Source organism: Schistocerca nitens, chromosome 9 (assembly GCF_023898315.1).
Source record: "Schistocerca nitens isolate TAMUIC-IGC-003100 chromosome 9, iqSchNite1.1, whole genome shotgun sequence".
In the NCBI taxonomy this organism is placed as follows: domain Eukaryota; kingdom Metazoa; phylum Arthropoda; class Insecta; order Orthoptera; family Acrididae; genus Schistocerca; species Schistocerca nitens.
In genome coordinates, this window is record NC_064622.1 from 488,051,563 (window position 1) to 488,070,588 (window position 19,026).

The following is a 19,026-nucleotide window of genomic DNA, read 5'->3' on the forward strand; positions in this document are numbered from 1 at the left end:
AAGAGATGAAGAGTTATAAATGATCTTGTCTCTGATTGCCGCTCTCCAGGTTTTGTTTGCCAATCGGACTACAAATTTGCCAGCGTCGGTGGGCGGTACCACGTAATGACAGTACGTGGGCTGAGGTGAAGAGTGGAGAGTGGGAACTCAGTAATGCAGAGATAAGCCCTCGGGGCACCGCCCTTTGCAAGCAGCCGTGCCGTGTTCAGCTCATAACGCAGCTTAACGAGCCCCGGTGAGAACATCATCGATACAGATATTGACTTCACCACTCTTAATCAAACAGCGAATGAGTGTGCCGACCGATCCACTGTACTTTGACGTGATAACCGCGGAGAAAGGGTTCCGTCTAACTTCACTAACCGCACACCACTGATCTACGTGAAATATGTGAGGCTACTCAGATAAAATAAAATACAGTGACGGAAAAAAATGGCAACACCAAGAAGGGTTTGTGCGACATAAATGCAAGTTGGCAAGCGTGCCGTGTTCAGCTCATAACGCAGCTTAACGACCCCCGGTGAGAACATCATCGATACAGATATTCACTCCACCACTCAATCAAACAGCGAGAGAGTGTCCGGCCAATCCACTATACTCTGATATTTCTGATGCTACTACCCAATGCCAAAATCTACAAAAGCTGTGAACAATGGAAGTAATGGTAATTATCTCGACGTGACCAGTCTGACAGCAAACTACATTACTGTCCATTAAAATTGCTACACCAAGAAAAAATGCAGATTCATTGGTCAAATATATTATACTAGAACTGGCATGTGATTACATTTTCACGCAATTTGGGTGCATAGATCCTGAGAAATCAGTACCCAGGACAACCACCTATGGCCGTAATAACGGCCTTGATACGACTGGGCATTGAGTCAAACAGAGTTTGGATGGGGTGTACAGGTACAGCTGCCCATGCAGCTTCAACACGATACCACAGTTCATCAAGAGTAGTGACTAGCGTATTGTGACGAGCCAGTTGCTCGGCCACCATTCACCAGACGTTTTCAATTGGTGAGAGATCTGGAGAATGTGCTGGCCAGGACAGCAGTCGAATATTTTATTTATCCAGAAAGGCCCGTACAGGACCGGCAACATGCGGTCTTGTATTATCCTGCTGAAATGTAGGGTTTCGCAGGGATCGAATGAAGGGTAGAGCCACGGGTCGTAATACATCTCAGACGTAACGAAAATTCAAATGTGTGTGAAATCTTATGGGACTTAACTGCTAAGGTCATCAGTCCCTAAGCTTACATACTACTTAACCTAAATTATCCTAAGGACAAACACACACCCATGCCCGAGGGAGGACTCGAACCGGGACCAGCCGCACACTTCATGACTGTAGGAAATGTAACATCCACTGTGCAAAGTGCCGTCAATGCGAACAAGAGGTGACCGAGACGTTTAACCAATGGCACCCCATACCATCACGCCGGGTGATACGCCAGCATGTTCCAATGTGCGTTTACCGCGGTGTCGCCAAACGCGGATGCGACCATCATGATGCTGTAAACAGAACCTGGATTCATCCGAAAAAATGACGTTTTGCCATTCGTGCACCCAGGTTCGTCGTCGAGTACACCATCGCGATACGATAAACCGCAATCGCGATAGGCTACAATCCGACCTTTTTCAAAGTCGGAAACGTGATGGTACGGATTTCTCCTCCTTTCGCGATACATCACAACAACGTTTCACCTGGCAACGCCGGTCAGCTGCTGTTTGTTTATGAGAAATTGGTTGGAATCTTTCCTCATGTCAGCACGTTGTAGGTGTCGCCACCGGCGCCAACCTTGTGTGAATGCTCTGAAAAGCTCATCATTTGCATATCCCAGCATCTTCTTCCTGTCGGTTAAATTTTGCATCTGTAGCACGTCATCTTCGTGGTGTAGCTATTTTAATGGCCAGTAGTGTAACATGTACATGTCTCATACAAATTTGTTCTCTCCGATTTAGGAACACAGGAGATATCAGGGTATCTTTTATAAAGCAGTAACATTAATATATTTTACGATTGATAAACACACATCTGCTACAGTTGACGATATGGCAACGTGAATGTACCCTTTCACAAAAATTAACAATATTCACAAATCTGAAAGATAATGTCAATTCAATATTCGCGCCAGTGGCACAATAGTGGCGCCTGTAGCGCCACTAGGAGGATGCAAATCAGATTTGCTTTAAACGCTCGTAAGCGTCAATTACCATTGAGAATGGACGTGGTGAGTTGATGTTAGTTAAGGATACCTTTAAGACGATAAAGACGCCATTATCTACACCTCACGAGTTTGAACGGGGTCGTGTAACAGGGCGACGAGAAGCTGTGTGTTCCTTCTGCGATACTGCAGGAATAGTTGGCAGTAATGTAGCCACTGTACATGGCTGCTGGCAGCTGTGGTGACGAGAATGTCCAGTCGTAAGAAGACCAGGGCTCCGGATGGCCACGTTGGCACTATGGAGAGGGAAGATCACCGTGTTCGGCCTATGGCACTGCCGCATCGTACTGCAGCAGAGATCTGAGCAGCAGTTGGCAGCACAGTGACACAACTAACTGTTACAAATCGGTTACTTCAAGGGCAGCTCAGAGCCAGACGCCCTGTAGCGTGCATTCAACTGACCCTGAACCACCGCCATTTGCTACTTCAGTGGTGTCAAGCGAGAACTCACTGGAGGGCGAAGTGAAGGTCTGTTGTGTTTTCTGATGGAAGTTGGTTTTGTCTTGGTGCCAGTGATGGCTGTGTGTGCGTTAGAAACTAAACAGTTGAGCGCCTCGAGCCAACCTCTCTGCGTGTTAGACACACTGGACTTACGCTTGGAGTTATCGTCCTGGGTGCGAATTCGTGTGACAGCACTCTGACTGCAAAACTGTACGCCAGTCTGGTGACTCGACCTGTTGCACTGCCATTCATGAACAGCATTCAAGGGGTGTGATTTCCAACAGGACAACGCTTGCTCACATATCAGTGCTGAAACTCGACATGTTCTGCAGTGTGTTAACACGTTGCCTTGGCCTGCTCGCTCACTCAATCTGTCTCTAATCGAGCACATGTGAGAAATATTCGGACGACAGCTCCAGCGTCATCCACAAACATCATTAACCGTTCCTGTATTGACCGACCAAGTGTGACAGGCATGGAACTGCATCCCATAAACTGACACCCGGCGCCTCTACGACACAATGCATGACCATCTGCATGCTTGGCTTCAATATTCTGGCGATTACACAGGTTATTAATGTCTCAGCATTTCACATTTGCTATGGCTTATCTGGCGCTTACGTTGTGATCCTGTAGTGTTAATCATTTAAATATTTTACCTAGACAGATGTATTCTAGAAATTTCATTACTCTACATTAATTAATTTTTGCTGTTGCGATTTCTTTTCCGTCAGCGTATTTTCCCAATGAGCCATCACCTTGTCGGAAGAAGTTATTAAAACTATTGTGAGCGCTTCATGTAAAACCACTGCAATACCTTATACGAGTTGAGAAAAATCCTGCCCTACAGCACAGAGCAGTATTAACTGAGTATTAGAATGACGAAACGCAGCCCTTGCAGTGGATACTGTGTGCGCACAGGAAAATGTCGCTAAATCTCGAAATTATTTTGCCGTTCGCCGCTGTTCTCCTTGCAACTGAAATTGCGAGATGGATATTGATTGCAAAAGCTTACAGAAGCGTTGTGCCTTCAGTTAGCGATATTACTTCTGATGCTAGTACCCAATACCAAAATGTACGAAAACTGTGAATAATGAAAGGAATGGCATATATTTGGACGTGACCTGCCTGACAGCAAAGTACTATGTACATGTCTCATACAGATTTGTTCTCTCTGATTTAGGAACACTGCAGATAGCAGGTATCTTTTATAAAGCACTAACGTTAATATATTTTACGATTAATAATCACACATCTCGAATAGTTGACGATGTGACGACATGAATGTACCCTTTCACAAAAATTAATAATATTCACAAATGTGGAATGAGTTAATGAACAAATAGCATCATATGCAAAAGTTAAAGAGACACAGGAGTATGTCATCCTCTGTGAGTCCTATTACACACACTTCCTACTGAATGATAGTTACTTCTGCAGCAAAGAACATTTAGCATATAAAGGTGCCTCCCGATAGAGATGGATCGTTTGTTAGGAGATCAAGTTTGCGTTATGTTTGCTATCATTTAGTTTTTGCAGGGTTTCTCTCAGCCTTTTGAGGCAAATGTCACAATTGTTGTCTCAACACGGTCTCCCTCATATTTTTCCAACTAACTTGGTGCTCTGTCTCCAACAAGCTGAATATGAAAGAGATATAAACTCCAACTACCGTTTTTTTCTAATATTTCCTCTAAGCGTTAAAAAAAAGCTGTTTGGAAAAGGAAACTATATTGTAAACAATCTACAATTATTATTTATCCTAAAAATTAAGCTCACTTGAAGTATATCTCTGAAAATTAAACTATGCAAGCTTCTATGAATTTTGAATGGGAATTGTTCAAAATTTCCCACGGAAACTGCACATGTGACATGTCGTTGAGTGAGTGTATACAGTGTGTTATGTAGGGCTAACTGCAAGTTGAGGGCGTCTGACGACTGTGTTTTGCACAATTACGCATGATACGCGATTTTTAAATTAATGACGACGGCATAGCCACATATTTTACTAGAAACATATTCATCCTTTGGATCTGCAGCTCTCGTCTTTTCTTTACGCATTTGCAGTTATATTATAGGATATGGGTTTTGCAAACACACTGCTTTTTCTTTATACCCAGACATGTTTCAGCACCTCTGTGCTATCATCATTGGTTTTTTTGTTTATTGGAAAACTGTAAAAAGCGAAAACATTTTAGGTTATAATTGATTTAAAAAAGTGAGGCCTAAAGAAAGTTTTCGTTCGTTTTGCGCCTTACCTGATTTTACATTATATGGTTTTGCAGGACCAACTCTTTAGTCATCTGCAAAGCAAACCAGGTTAATGTAAATTTCATCGGCGATTTAACAGATCACGTTTTAAAAATCAAGGGATGTGTTAAACCGCCGATGAAATTTACATTTACTTCGTTTGTTTTGCAGATGGCAAACTATCAGTGCAGAGCACAATGGAGTCAGTCTTGCTAAACCACATAAGGTAAAATTACGGTAAGAAGCAAAACGAATGAAAACTTTCTTTAGGCCCCACGTTCTTAAATCAATTATAATCTAAAATATTTCCACTTTTTACAGTTTATCGCCGGCCGCGGTGGCCGAGCGGTTGTAGGCGCTTCAGTCCGGAACCGCGCTGCTGCGACGGTCGCAGGTTCGAATCCTGCCTCGGGCATGGATGTGTGTGATGTCCTTATGGTAGTTAGGTTTAAGTAGTTCTAAGTTCTAGGGGACTGATGACCTCAGATGTTAAGTCTCATAATGCTCAGAGCCATTTGAACCATTATTACAGTTTTTCAGTAAACAAAAAACCCACTGATGATGGTGCAGAGGTGCTGGGCATTGTGCAAGGCCAGAAACGGGTAGCGTGAAAAATAAAAAAAAATATAGACAGTATGGTTGAGAAACGTCGACTTGAAGAATTTGTTGAGACTGTGGGGCCCACGCAGAAAAAAAATAAATAATCGAGAATCTGTGGGACCACCACGAATGGGCCCGCCGGGGTGGCCGAGCGGTTCTAGGCGCTACAGTCTGGACCCGCACGACCGCTATGGTCGCAGGTTCGAATCCTGCCTCGGGCATGGATATGTGTGTGATGTCCTTAGCTTAGTTAGGTTTAAGTAGTTCTGAGTTCTAGGGGACTGATGACCTCATCAGTTAAGTCCCATAGTGCTCAGAGCCATTTGAACCATTTTGGACCACCTCGAATAGGTTCTCAACCGAGAAACCTAGCGCAGCTGGACACGACGCTGGAGTCTTCTGGATTTCACGTCCAAGTCAGTGTCTTCCAGGACCTCTGACTCTCTTCCTGCTCGTCGCGCAGCGGTCCACTCTCAGAAGGTAGTTTATTCAGACTTGTGACCGGCGGTCACATCAATGTGATTGGACTGCGTAAGATGTAATAGAATACCGTCGGCTGTCTGACAGCTATGCAGCACGCCTCGAAGAAGAATGTCCGCCTTAGACACGACCACGACTACGTGAAGTGCAGGGTTGCGGCAGCTTCGGTGGGAGTGTGGAGTGAGAGAACAGACTGTGCGATCTACGAATACGGTGCGCCGCGTCAAATGTTTTAATAAGGCGGAGTCAGCGAACACGACAGGTAGTAGCAGTTTAATGGCAACAGCTTGCATGCGTCTGCCACTGCGCGTTTGCTTAAGGCGGCGAGCCGACACGGCGGTGGTACGTTTCTGTGTGCATTTGCGGTACGCCGAGGCAGTAAATACGGTGCAGGGTGCGGCGTGGCGTCGCCCTGCCTCGCAGACAGCCATCTACGCGGCTAGCAGTACCCACGACCCGGTCCTGTGTTCGCGACCCCGTTCTGACTGCAACCCGACGGCCTTTAGTCGGCATCGTACAGTAGCGGTTAGGACTGTGCGAACGCCGACCGAGTTTGAACCGTGTGTATTTGGTGCTGACGAGGCACGTACACGTTACGAAGTATTCTTTACTCGTTACTTTCGTTACTTATCGTCGTTACAGATGTAACTATTTCACATAAATACTGTTTTGCTAATCCAGTATGTTTTGAGTTTAGCCGTGCGAGTTTGGAGGACGAGGAAAACAGTGTAGTCATGACGTAATGCGGAAACGGAGTGATTTATATGACATATAGAAAGGATCACAGTACTTGCAACCCAAATCAGCCACTCAGTTTGAAGAAGCCCAGATTATTCTACCAGTATTGTACCAGTAAGTATACCCACATGAATATACAGGGTGGTCCCTCGATCGTGACCGGGCCAAATATCTCACGAAATAAGCGTCAGACGAAAAAACTACAACGAAACTTATCTAGCTTGAAGGCGGAAACCAGATGGCGCTATGGTAGGTCCGCTACATGGCGCTGCCATAGGTCAAACGAATATCAACTGCGTTTTTTATAAATAGGAACCCCCATTTTTTACTATATATTCGTGTAGTACGTAAAGAAATATGAATGTTTTAGTTGGATCACTTTTTTTCTCTTTGTGACAGATGGCGCTGTAATAGTCACAAACATATGGCTCACAATTTTAGACCAACAGTTGGTAACAGGTAGGTTTTTTAAACTAAAATACAGAACGTACGTAAGTTTGAACATTTTATTTCGCTTGTTCCAACGTGATACATGTACCTTAGTGAACTTATCATTTCTGAGAACGCATATTATTACAGCGTTATTACCTGTAAATACCACATTAATGCACTAAATGCTCAAACTAATGTCCCTCAACCTCAATGCATTTGGCAATACGTGTAACGACATTCGTCTCAACAGCGAGTAGTTGCCCTTCCGTAATGTTCGCACATGCATTGACAATGCGCTGACGCACGTTGTCACGCGTTGTCGGTGGATCATGATCGCAAATATCCTTCAACTTTCCCCACAGAAAGAAATCCGGTGAACGTGCGGGCCATGGTATGGTTCTTCGACGACCACTCCACCTGCCATGAAATATGCTATTCAATACCGCTTCAACCGCACGCGGGTTATGTGCCGGACATCCACCATGCTGGAAGTACATTGCCGTTCTGTCATGCAGTGAAACATCTTGTAGTAACATCGGTAGACCATTACGTAGGAAATCTCTATACATTGCACCATTTAGATTGCCATCGATAAAATGGGGGCCAATTATCCTCCCTCCCATAATGCCGCGCCATACATTAATCCGCCAAGGTCGCTGATGTTCCTCTTGCCGCAGCCATCGTGGATTTTCCGTTGACCAGTAGTGCATATTATGCTGGTTTACGTTACCGCTGTTGGTGAATAACGCTTCGTCGCTAAATAGAACGTGTGCAAAAAATCTGTCATCGTCCCGTAATTTCTCTTGTTCCCAGTGGCAGAACTGTGCACGGCTTTCAAAGTCGTCGCCGTGCAATTCCTGGTGCATAGAAATATGGTACGGGTGCAATCGATGTTGATGTAGCACTCTCAATACCGACGTTTTTGAGATTCCCGATTGTCGCGCAATTTGTCTGCTACTGATGTGCGGATTAGCCGCGACAGCAGATAAAACACCTACTTGGGTATCATCATTTGTTGCAGGTCGTGGGTGACGTTTCACATGTGGCTGAACACTGCCTGTTTCCTTAAATAACGTAATATCCGGCGAACGATCCGGACACTTGGATGGTCTCGTCCAGGATACCGAGCAGCATACATAGCACATGCCCGTTGGGCATTTCGATCATAATAGCCATACATCAACACGATATCGTCCTTTTCCGCAATTGGTAAACGGTCCATTTTAACACGGGTAATGTATCACGAAGCAAATACCGTCCGCACTAGCAGAATGTTACGTGGTACCACGTACTTATACGTTTGTGGCTATTACAGCGCCAGCTATCACAAAGCGAAAAAAGTGGTCCAACTAAAACATTCATATTTCTTTACGTACTACACGAATATGTAATAAGAAATGGGGGTTCCTATTTAAAAAAAAACGCAGTTGATATCCATTTGACCTATGGCAGCGCCATCTAGCGGGCCAACCATAGCTCCATCTGGTTTCCCCCTTAGACAAGTGGACCACCCTAGGAGAAAGTGCGCCGCTGACGTCAGAGTGAACACAACCAGCGGCCAGTAGCCCGCAGTTCCCATAACGTACGTATTTTGTTGTAATTGCGTTTATGAGCGAAAACAAGGTTGTTTACGGCAGTGAGAATTTTTATTAGTAACTGGCGATTGAGTTCAGACTTACGCCGTAATTATCAGTATATCGACGGATTTTTTAAAGTAAGTTTTTAAGTGAAAATCAATGGTTTGTCGCGCGATCGCCAGTTGTACTAACGACAGCAGACAACTAAGTATATTATGAATTAAACTTCACGTATTTCCTAAAAATAATGGGTCGAAACGAAAATCGATAAATGCTTGTAAGCCTGCAGATTCGTTTTCAGTTGAAAATTATCATGTTTGCTCAATACATTTCACTGATTCGGATTATGAAACGGATTTGAAAAATGAACTGTTAAAGATTCCTTCGGAACGCTATTTGAAGACTGATTTTGTTCCAACCCCTAATTTACCATCCTCCTGTGCTGATTTAGGTTCAAATGGCTCCGAGCACTATGGGACTTAACTTCTGAGGTCATCAGTCCCCTAGAACTTAAATCAACTTAAACCTAACTAACCTAAGGACATCACACACATCCATCCTCGAGGAGGATTCGAACCTGCGACCGTAGCGGTTGCGCGGTTCCAGACTGTAGCGCCTAGAGCCGCTCGGCCACCCCGGCCGGCTGCTGATTTAGGGCGTTGTAACGAGCCTAATAATGTGAGAAATATAAAGGACGAAAACGAAGCTATCGTAAAGAAAATATTTTACAGGCAAATATATTACCAACTAATGAAGAAATTATTAATGGAGAAAACCGTGAAAGCAAACACTGTTTTAAATGCGACAATGCGTGCTTACGCCAGCAATTACAAGTAATGCAAATAGAAATACAAGAGGTTAGGCAAAAGAACGCAGATTTACAGGATCACCTCTCTCGATGTAGGGCTGAATTACATGAAACTGAAACATGTTAAAAAAGTGATTGGAGTCTCATTTTGTGACTGTCAACAAAAAGTGGTTATGAAACGACGATCTACTAACTGGTCATCTGAATTTTTGCAAAGGCTGCAACTTTACGTTGCATATCTTATAAAGCGTTAACTTTTGTCTGAGACGTACTGAAATATCCTCTTTGCACCGTAAAATTACTACTGGTTCACCAAAGGTTATTAATCTCAATCAATACACAAAATGTAGAGTGGAACTAGGTGCCAAGGAATAACTGGTGAAATTACACACAATTTTGAGTAATACTTTTTATTCAAATTTGGTGCAAGACTTGACGATATTTAAAAAAAACCAACAATTATTTAACAAATAGGTCACAATTTACGATAGGAAAGGACTTTTCAATTAAAAAATTATTATAAAAAATTTCACGCCAGTAAAAGGCAAGTACAGGCAAGCAATTTAACATATACAACGCGACGCTGTATAATATTTCAAACTCAGCTAAATTACAGGTCAATTTCACTCCATTCATTAAATGGCGCAGAATCTAACTTGTCTGCAACATATAAAGACAATCCTGTTTACAAAAGTTCTCAAAATAGAAAAACCAAAATGCATGAGTTAAGCACACGGAGGGGGGAGAATCACAGTTAATAACGTTAACATTTTCAAAACATATAAAAAAACAAATTTTACAAATTTCTAACAGTTAAGTTACGGCAAACACACACGCTCACCAGGTAGGACTTGCAAACTTTTACAACATTCTCCTTTCAAGACAACAAATTCTACCCGTAATGTCATGGCGAACTTTTGCATGGCAAGTTAATACACTAATAACCAACTACCTGTATAAAACACATAAGCACGTTGAGTAAAAGGCTTAAAAGGTATTGAATTGGAAAAAAACGCACAACAGTTTTTGCTGACTAGAAACAATATGAAAAATCCACTACGGCGTACATTAACAACCTTGCTTGATTATAGCCAAATATACATTAACACAAATTTACGTAAGTTACAGCTTCCAGATGAGGAGGAATTCGTTATGCAATTGACTAGTTCTTACCCCGAGGCAAAAGGAATTTTTCTTCTTTCTTAACCTTTTACACGTGAGTCTAGTAATACTAGCTATGGCAGGCGAGAGAATGGATGAGGTCTTAGTGCCTTGCATCTTAAACAGTACAGTCATGGGTGCCTTAGCCTTGCACAGACATGGCAGAGGCTAACAGTCGAATAAATCCGTAGATAAGATGGCAGGGGAAAGAAGCAATCCGAACCACAGATTTACTCTGACTCCCCCCCCCCCCCCTTTCGTCCCAAAAGGGGACAAACGGATCACCCTTTCTAATATTACCACATTCCCGCGGGTGGGCAGATGAGAACGAATGGGGGGAAACCCCCTAAAAATACGGCTGGTATAATTAACAAGAATAAGTAAATTGAATTCAATTAAACTTCATAAAATCTGTTAACAATCAATAACTTCTGGTGCGTAACGACTCTCAGTACTGAACCAGCGCAGCACCTCCAAATGCTCTGCCGAGCAGGAAGGCGCGCCGATTTTCAGAACCTCCTCGCCGGTCGACAGCATACGGCCGAACTGCAGATTAGGTCCCTCGCAGACCCACGCTCAGGAAGATTCCTTTCGCGACGAGCAGTTAACGCCCCATAGCACGGAGCCGCTGCTGGCGTCGCTTACGCTGATGCCGCGGTCTGCGTGCTGTCCCTCTAGGAACGGCAGAGAAATCGCTTCTTGATGCACCGACTGCCAACTCTCCGCGAGAACCCATAGAGCCACTTCTTAAACCCACGCAAACAGCCCATTTTTCCCCTTTCCCGCTAGAGGGAGACACCGAAACCTTCAATTGCGACAACGGCGCCACCGCCAGAAAATGGAGGGCGACTGCTTCACGCACCATGCATTAACCCGCCAAGGTCGCTGATGTTCCACTTGTCGCAGCCATCGTGGATTTTCCGTTGCCCAGTAGTGCATATTAAGCCTGTTTACGTTACCGTTGTTGGCGAATGACGCTTCGTCGCTAAATAGAACGCGTGCAAAAAATCTGTAACCGCCCCGTAATTTCTCTTGTGCTCAGGGGCAATCGATGTTGATGTATCATTCTCATCACCCCGCTTTTGAGATTCCCGATTCTCGCGCAATTTGTCTGCTACTGATGTGCGGATTTTTCTCGACAGCAGGTAAAACACCTACTTGGGCATGACCATTTGTTGCAGGTCGTGCTTGACGTTTCACATGTGGCTGAAACACTTCCATTTTCCTTAAATAACGTAACTATCCGGCGAACGGTCCGGACACTTGGATGATGTCGTCCAGGATACCGAGCAGCATACATAGCACACGCGCGTTTGGCATTTTGCTCACAATAGCCATACATGAATATGATATCGACCTTTCCCGCAATTGGTAAACGGTCCGTTTTAACACGAGTAATGTTTCAGGAAGCAAATACCGTCCGCATGTTACATGATAGCATGTACTTATACGTTTGTGACTATTACAGCGCCATCTACCACAAAGCGAAAAAAGTGGTCCAACTAAAACATTCGTATTACTTTACGTACTACACGAATATGTAATTAAGAATGGGGGTTCCTATTTTTAAAAATGCAGTTGATATTCGTTTGATCTATGGCAGCGCCATCTAGCGGGCCAACCGTAGCGCCATCTGGTTTCCCCCTTCATGCTAGACGAGTCTCGTTCTTTGTAGTTTTTTCGTTTGATGCTTATTTCGTGAGATATTTGGCCCGATCACGATCAATGGACCACCCTGTACGCAGATGACAGCATTTGAGAGAAAATGTGTAGATGGACTCAATGACTTGGGAGTAATAGGCAAATCGCTCGACATTTGAATAGGAGCGATGCCAGTATTCGATGTCAGGAAAGGACGAAACACAGTCTCTAGCAGGAAGTGGGCTACCTAGACAGACGACAGAACGAGAGGACCCAGCAATCGACAGAGAGGCACCCAGAGCCCCAGATCATCATTTGATCGATCCAGCGTACAACTGGTGCCTCAGTGACTACAAGGGGCACTAACATGCGGCTCACAGAAAGGGGGCTGAGCTCACGGCGCCCCCTGCGCCGACTACCATTGACCGCTGTACACCAGCGAGACCACTTGTAGAGGTGTCGGGCACATTTGACCTCGAATCTCATTGACTGGAGTAAAATTGTCTTCAATGATGGGCCCCGCTTCGAACTGAGTTCTGATGACCAGCGAAGACGTGTCTGTCGCCCGCCATTCGGCCCAACAACCAAGAGTGATGGTCTGGAATGGCACGTCATTTCATAGCAGGATCCCTTTGGTTGTCACTCGCGGTACACTTACAACGCAGTGGTACGTCGACGATATTCTGCGCCCCGTTTAGTTGCCCTTCATGGCAAGCCACCCTGGACTTATATTTCAGCAAGATAAAGCCCGCCTGCCAACAGCCAGAGTTTCTACTGCTTGTCTTCGTGCCTGCCAAACCCTGCCTGGGCCAGGAAGGTCTGCCCTCCAACCAACTCGGGATTTTGACGACCTAACTCACCAATTAGACATAGCTTTGTACAACATTCCTCAGAAGGAGTTGTATCAATCAGCGCCAATCCGAATACTGCTCGCATAATGGCCAGATGTGTATCAACGCTTTATTCACTTGCTCAATTTGTGTAGCTTTTTCTCTTGAATAAACCACCCAATTTATCTGAAATTGTAATCGTATGTTCGATTGTATGTGTACAACATCGCATCTACAAGTTTTAGTCGCAACCGGACAATTCTTTTTTTTTTTTTTTCATTATTCTTAGCGTGCATTTTATTTGTGTAGCCCCAGACTTACGCAGTGCGCTGAGGTGGTGCACTGCTAAAACACTGGCCTCGCAATGTAGAGAGTGTCTGTTCCCCCTAACCGTCCAGATTTAGGTTTTCGTGCTTTCCCTGAACTGCAGAAGGCAAATGCCGGGATGGTTTCTTTCAAAACATGTTGTATTCATCAAATGCACTGGGCATCAAAGATATAATTATGGCAGGAAGAGAGCCACCTACCACTAAAGTAGCTGCTCTTATGAGGCTACTTGCTTACACGAAGCAATTTTGCAGCATCATCACTGGATCGAAGATGGTTAGGCAACTCGGATTAGCAACAATGTACAATAATTTATCAACAGAACTTTTGCAGTACTAAAATGGAGTAAGAAGATGGTGCATGGCAATAGAGTGCAGTGTTCACTTAGACTGATCTGTCTTTAAGCTTTGGCGTAGTCCTAAATCCCGTGAACAATGACCAACATTACTTGTAGAATGTCTAGTTAGGTTTTCGTTTGCGGAGACTGTAGATGAGTCCCGGACACGTGGATAGATGCTATGCTGACATCGTCTGACGATTGTCTGGCAACTGTCAACCTGTTGCGCGGAGCCATGTGCCAGATTATATCCACGTTTGGTGGAATGTATGTCCACTTGGGATCAGGCAGATGTGTAACACAATGCGCCCCCTCTGCACTCTAACCTTACGTACGAGTACATTGCGCCTGAACCGTAGGAAGCTTGGGGCTCTTATATGTAGGCTGAGCGTCGTACCTCCACGGAGGCGCAGCAAAAGGACTTGGCGGACTTGTTTCTTCAGCGCTCAGCCTGTAGTGATAACGTTATCGACGGGATGCTAGCATTTAATCTTCCTTACTTTCTTACTTGGTTGAAACAGTTTACACTAGAAGCGTATTGTGGTCTGTACTCACGTTTACAACATATCTTGTATAAAACACTCTTGGTTTCTTTCTCTCGCCTAATATGAGTAAAACATCGAGCTTTAGAAGAATCCTCCTCCTTCCTTGTCAGGTCCATGTGATTGTCAGTTACTCCTGACGAAGATAATAGAGGATTTCGGCGGAAGCTCGAGGTTTTCCCCAGACCTGACGCGGAAAAGACACCGAGAATGTTTCATACAAGAGTGACGTCGCAAGAAACTTCGCTGTCAGGGGTATTTCTGATGGCCCCAACAGAACCCTTCATGCCCTTCTGTCTCTAACAGAGAGCTTACGTTTTGTTCGAGTGTTATATGTAATAGACGAAGTTTTCCCATGAATTCTGTACGGTATCTTGAAGCTAGGTACAGCAACTCTTAACAGCCGTGTGATGTACAGACGGCAGCAGAGCCAGGATGGGGAAGGTCTAGGCACATTTATTTGGTACAAGCCTTGTTGACACAAATTTATTATTTATCAGTAATTGCTTATACATCCAAGTTAATACAATTAACAGTTTAAAAGGAAATTTTAGCAATAAATTTTTTTAAACATTCTCTAGAAGAAGATGTAGCCCCACTCTGAAACATTACATAAAGGTACTGTTAGTAAAGATTATATTATATCGTACAATAGTGCAACATGTACAAATATTAACAATTACACCAGAAAAATATTGAACTTGTAATTTGTACTACATGTAAATCAAACCTTAAATAAATCCAATTTGGGAAGAGTGCAACAAATTCCCTACTGCCTGCTTAAGAAAATGTGGCAATGATAATCATGTTTTTTTTTTTTTTTTTTTTTTTTTACCTACTGATTTCACTTAAGCTTACGTAAACCTTCACAAAAGTCACTTATTTTTCTCTCATGTGACATGAGGTCACCTTTCGTGACAAATACACAAAATTTCTATTTTTTTTTTATATCAGTTAAGTAAGGTACAAGACAGAAATAACATTAACGACTGGTGACATGAGTAAACTCTGTGAAGTTTTCAGTTTCACGACGGTTGTGTTATCTAGCAAATTTAATTTAAATACTCCCCCCACGTGTTCCAAAGTCAATTCAGTCAGTCTCGAGAAGAAACACAACTTAATACACAAATATGGCAATATCAAGAAATAGATGGGTTTATCCCAAGCAATATTAGTAGAATTAAGAAATTTGCATTTTAAATGCATCAATTTTAACAAAGTCTAATGTAATAATAATTTGGACAGAACTTTCATAAAACGATCGATGATAGTGGATACCGTGCCATACACTATGAGAGAAGTTAAGAATTATTCAGAGTAGACACCTGGCACATGATGATATTCTCTGAAGTATTTCAAATCACAAAATGTTGGCTACAAGTACCAACCACATAATAAAGTAATGATCATTAAATATAATAAAAATATATGAAAATTTCGGCCTTAGCCAGGTGACGAGAACCACACCAATGCAGTTTCCTGTTACACTCGAGTGCTAGGCCCAAGAAACAACAGCTGGTCATGGAGAACCACGCTAAGCAAGCGAGCATTCCGTCCTCCCCACATGCTCGCAAACAGCCACACTCATCGCAGTCCTTAATCGGCAGGCACCAGTTGGCTCCCCGCCGCTTCCTTCCTGTCGCCATATCCCGACCGAGCCGTCCTCCCAAAACTGTTGCCTCGCGCACCAGCGCCAACAGCGCACAGCGATCACGCCCCCTATCGCTGCGGCGAAAACAAGTGAAATAATCTCGCGGGTAAATCAAATGAGCTGAGCCGTGACACGGCTCAACCCGCAAAGCTTTTTTGGTGTTATTCTGAACGCGCTATCTAACAGGGGACCCGCAATATGCCCTCTTTACTTGCCTGTAAGAGCCAATATGACGGTACATGAACGTGGCAACACAAAGAGCCCAGCCTGAGAGGAAGTTTACTACAGTGGAGATGTTTTAATACGACAGAAAAACGAAGTGCAGCGCAATGTGTGACAGACAACTAGCTTCGGAAATGAAGTGCTTATTCGTCTACAGAGGTTTTTGTCTAAATGCCAGTACTTTTAGCGTGAAAGGATAAACAGTCGGTAGAATAAAAACTAGATAGCCAGGCTGTTTAGGACTGCACTTAGATTCTCTCGTTAACCTACGTAATAATTTGCTTAATGTTGCGTTGGACACTAAAGAAATTTCCCTCCATAACTTACCTGATTGATAGCAGAATCTGGAATCTTAATTTTGCTTCTTGTGCCTCAGTATCGGTAGCAAAACCTTCTTCAACTTAATACGGTTCCCGCCCACTGTACACGGTGTCGGTGCGTGTGTGGCTGCCCTGCTGTCTACCGCAGCCTCCAGCGCGATGTGGGGCGCACCCAGGAGCGGCCGTAAGAACGGCTCTGACGTGTTTACAGCACCATCGCCTTATCTGCTTTAACCTCGAGTCTGCGCATCCCTTGTGCCTCGTACCATATTTCACTTTGCAGCAACTCCAGTCTGCATTATGCTAACATGCTTCATTTAATTCTGCTCATTTTGTTCGAACATTTACGACGCGCCAAACTAAACAGTCTGCAGCCTGCCACGGTTTCGCTAGTATTTTTACTTCACCTCTGATTGCACAGTTTTCTAGCGGAGAGAGGAAGTGTAGTGAAATGCACAATGAGATCAGCGGATTGTCGCTGATATGAAACTTCCTGGCAGATTAAAACTGTGTGCCGGACCGAGACTCGAACTCGGGACCTTTACCTTTCGCGGGCAAGTGCTCTACTAACTGAGCTACCCAAGCACGACTGACGCCCCGTCCTCACTGGCAGAAGTAAAGCTGTGAGGATGGCGCGTGAGTCGTGCTTGGATAGCTCAGTTGGTAGAGCACTTGCCCGCAAAAGGCAAAGGTCCCGAGTTCGAGTCTCGGTCCGACACACAGTTTTAATCTGTAGTGAAATGGTTTCGGTCATACCTGACGTCTCGGCAGCAATGCGTCATCTCCGGCTGCATACAGGTAGCATGAGGCGCTCCCCAGGGTTCGGCATCTGGTCCTATACTCCTTTCATTTTACGCATGAGTTTTGTTGGTTGGTTTTGGGGAACGATCCGAACAACGGGGTCATCGGCCCATCGGCTTAGGGACGGATGGGGAAAGAAGTCGGCCACACCCTTGCAAATGAACTATCCCAGCATTGGCCTGAAGCGATTTAGGAAAATCACCTCCCGAATGCGAGTCCAGTGTGCTAACCACTGCACCACCTCGCTTGGTATCAGTTTTGTCCAAACTTTAAGGATACGTAGGCAAATGATATACAGTATGAATGTTCCTAACATGACCCACAGGCGAAACCGGGGGCTATACAAAGCGTACTTCACAGCTGGTATAACCGACCGAAGAGTGGCAGTTCAGGAGGTGGTTTTTTCTGTTTGTTCAAGATATTATAATATTGGTATCCTCACTTAAGGTCCTTTCAAACGGTGGTGATAAACAGAAGATTGCGTAGTTGGAGTCAGCGTCAAATAATAACGAACAAGGTCATAAAACATCCGTCACCATCAATGTCTCGTCTATTGCTGGTAAACATCTAGCACTGTGAGTAGTGGCATTGCAAAGTTTGAAGCGGAGCGCTTGAAATCAGATGCGCCGTGCGCATCGTCACCATGAGAAACATGGTCAATGTTAATGACAGGAGCGATATCTGGGGCATTCACCCTGCCACTGATTTGCAGCGTGACCTCCCTTAGATACGACTACCTCGCCAGCTCATGGTTTAGCACACCAGTTAAAATGATGGTGGGACTTTTGGTCTGAAATACAGAAAGGTTTCTTAAAAAAATCTATCTTACAGACGGTTGACGGACATTAAATATGCACTGTTGGCCATAATATTTGCGGTACCATGCATGATAAAAAAGAACGAAATTTTACTTATCTTGCGTATACTGCACTAGCGAACCCAATAGTGTTTCACAATTGCTAAATATGTATATGACTTGGAATACTGCTTCTGCCCAGTCCCTCTGTCCATCTAATTCCCCCTCTCTGTATCCATCTCTCCCTCGTCCCTCCTCTCTCTGTCCTCCTCCCCCCCTCTATCTCACTGTTTCCTCCCCCCCCCCCCCCCGTCCATATATACCCTCTGTCGATCTCCTCTTCGACCCTCGACCGTTATTGCAAACGGAACTTCGATTCGGAGTTGAGGTCGCTTAAAATTAATGGGAAAACTGGTTGGTATCATTAGTATACGGGGTATGAGAGAGACGTGTGCACTTCCTGGACCAATAAGGATAGTATACAGTATGCAGGTAGGATTGCAACGTTTCGGACGATTCAGATTCTGTAGCAGTTTTCTAATCGTGAGGCAATAAGTCGTAAATAATGTCTTCCTACTGTGAGAAACCATTTGTCTAATGCTTTAAATGCTCTGCTATCGCAGCTAAAACTGACGAAGTTAACGAACCTACAGATTTTCACAACACAGTACAGCATTTTCTATCTCGCAGTCGGTTTAAACAGAAAAACTGCACATTGTTTTTTTAAATATGTAAAGCATATGTCCGTCTGAATTTTTAACAGTGTATCGTGTAAAAATTTGAAGTAAACCGGTCAAGAACTCTTCGTGATTTTTGAGAGTAACGTTAAAAACTACGACCTGTG

General features: G+C 44.1%; 1 protein-coding gene and 1 non-coding gene across 2 annotated transcripts in view; both read left to right on the top strand.

The window, feature by feature from the left end:
- LOC126203526 (T-box transcription factor TBX18-like) overlaps nucleotides 1-19,026 on the top strand; it is a 457,263-nt gene that overhangs the window by 42,630 nt on the left and 395,607 nt on the right. The gene's annotated exons all lie outside the window — the stretch shown is intronic.
- Trnal-caa (transfer RNA leucine (anticodon CAA)) lies at nucleotides 17,231-17,305 on the top strand. Its single transcript has one exon. It is a non-coding gene; the product is annotated as a tRNA-Leu (tRNA).